Source organism: Chiloscyllium punctatum, unplaced genomic scaffold, assembly GCF_047496795.1.
Source record: "Chiloscyllium punctatum isolate Juve2018m unplaced genomic scaffold, sChiPun1.3 scaffold_954, whole genome shotgun sequence".
In the NCBI taxonomy this organism is placed as follows: domain Eukaryota; kingdom Metazoa; phylum Chordata; class Chondrichthyes; order Orectolobiformes; family Hemiscylliidae; genus Chiloscyllium; species Chiloscyllium punctatum.
Genome location: NW_027310688.1, coordinates 33557 through 36056, shown reverse-complemented (window position 1 = coordinate 36056; position 2500 = coordinate 33557). Strand labels below are relative to the sequence as shown.

General features: G+C 63.6%; 1 non-coding gene across 1 annotated transcript; it reads right to left on the bottom strand.

Moving 5' to 3' along the window:
- Positions 1-640: 640 nt before the first annotated feature.
- On the bottom strand, positions 641-794 carry LOC140474349 (5.8S ribosomal RNA). The gene has a single exon (XR_011959042.1). It is a non-coding gene; the product is annotated as a 5.8S ribosomal RNA (ribosomal RNA).
- Between the last annotated feature and the right edge of the window lie 1706 nt (positions 795-2500).

Below are 2500 nucleotides of genomic sequence, written 5' to 3'. Positions count from 1 at the left end.
CGACGAAAACCTCCTCCCTCGGCCAGGCACTCGGCGCCAGCAGGGGAGACAGGATCAGACGCCCCGCCGGCCACTTAAGGCCGAGGACGAACCACGAGACGGGCGGCTGCAGCAGCGGGCGGCCTGCAGCTCCCAGCACTCTCAATCGATCAACCATCGAGTCGGGTCAGCGTGTCAAACCGGCGAGCTCCACGGTCAGGCCGGCGGCGCACCAGCACCGGACCTCCGCGGCTCCCTTCACTCTTTCCACTGCCAGCCAACCGAGAGACGGACCCAATGCGGACGTGCAGAGCTTAGGCAGACCCCCCACTGGAGGCTCAACACTTCGTGGCAGCTCCGTGTCCCAGAGACCAGGAGGGTTGGCACACACACACAGTGTGAACCACCGACAGCCATTCTGGGACCGGTGACAGCCGTGCTGGCCCCACTGCCACGACACAGACGGACGCCAGGCCGCGCTCCCCGGCGGGGGGATGGCGTCGAGCCTGACGAACGGAATGTGCAGGGTGGGGGGGAAAGGCCAAGCGCTCCGACGCCGGAGGGCTCCGGAGTCTGAACTTAGGGGGACAAAGAGGACGGGTCCTCTGCGACACCCCAGCCGCGCTCTCGCCAGCCAAGGCGAGTGCGATTGATTGCCAAACGACCCTCAGACAGGCGTGGCCCCGGGAAGAACCCGGGGCCGCAAAGTGCGTTCAAAGTGTCGATGATCAATGTGTCCTGCAATTCACATTAATTCTCGCAGCTAGCTGCGTTCGTCATCGACGCACGAGCCGAGTGATCCACCGTCAAGAGTTGTCTGAGTTTGTTTTAGGTCTCTCCCTCGCCAGAGGAAAGCGACCCGGACCGCACATACGCTCCCCACCTTGAGCTACAGCCACCTGCACGCCGGCGTGCGGGCGGAGCAGGGTGGCGTGAAGCGATGGGGAGCACCATCCTGGTGCGGCCCGCAGAAACATACGTCTATTGGGGGGAGGAGGACAGGGCGCCCAAGAGGCGATGCGTGCCCCAACGCACCGCAGCGACGGAGGCAGGATCACCGCCACCATGTCGCCCGCCTAGTATCACGAGGCGTGCAGCAGCTTTGCCCTAGGAAAAGCAGAGGCGGGAACGGGCACCGGCCATCGGTTCGGCAGCGTCACTGACGCGTGCACGTGGCGGCGTGTCGGCGAGCGGACTTCCTGCGAGGAGGCGGGGGCGGCACTCGCCCGAGCAGACGCCCGCCCGGCCCAGCCACCGCCGAGGTGGACTGGGAGTCGCGGCAACGGCTCGTCATACTCGTTCCCACACTCACAGCGCAGCTTGCCCGCAAGCCACCGACCACCGATCGACGCCAGGCGCCCCGACCGAGAGCGGGATCGCTCGTTCGCCCTGCTGGCAGTTCGCTGGGGATCACTACTGCACGGAGCTCGGAGACCGACGGGCGGCAACTCGAGAGTCTTTAAACCACCACCCCCATCCCGCAAGTGCAAAGAGGCTGTATACGCACAGACGGGTGAGGGGAATAGGTACCCCGTCGGGTTTGAAGGGAGCGTGACTAGATAGCAACGATGTAAACCCAGCCGATTTGGGAGCGAAAGACCGGCGCCTGCATCACCGGCTTCGTTTCCCGTGGCTGGAGAGTACACCGAAACCCTCCGTCTGTCGCGAGCTCCCGACGACGCGGTGCCGCCAAGCAGCAGGGCCGGACCTGGTGTGGCTCCCCTCGTCGATCACAGACCGGTCGGCACTACTGACGAGACGGTGGAACGGGCTTCGCCCCTTGTGACGAAGGGTGATGCGAACCCGCCCGCCCGCGTGCGTTCGGGGTGGACTCGGCAAACGGAGATTTGAAATCGGAAAGTGTCCTCCTGCCCCGCGCAGGTAGGCGCCCAACAGTTGTGGGGGGTTTGGCGGTGACCACGGCTGCAGGGCCTGCTACCCCGACGAGCTCTCCTGCTGGCCCCGAAACCACCCTCGCGAGACAAGTTGAAACGGAAACGGGCGTACCCCCAAGCCGACGATCCTTTCTTATTTGTTACTTTTTTTTTCACTTGCTCGAGTTGTGGGGATTTGGCGGTGACCACGGCTGCAGGGCCTGCTACCCCGACGAGCTCTCCTGCTGGCCCCGAAACCACCCTCGCGAGACAAGTTGAAACGGAAACGGGCGTACCCCCAAGCCGACAGAGATCCTTTCTTATTTGTTACTTTTTTTTTTCACTTGCTCGAGTTGTGGGGGTTTGGCGGTGACCACGGCTGCAGGGCCTGCTACCCCGACGAGCTCTCCTGCTGGCCCCGAAACCACCCTCGCGAGACAAGTTGAAACGGAAACGGGCGTACCCCCAAGCCGACGATCCTTTCTTATTTGTTACTTTTTTTTTCACTTGCTCGAGTTGTGGGGGTTTGGCGGTGACCACGGCTGCAGGGCCTGCTACCCCGACGAGCTCTCCTGCTGGCCCCGAAACCACCCTCGCGAGACAAGTTGAAACGGAAACGGGCGTACCCCCAAGCCGACGATCCTTTC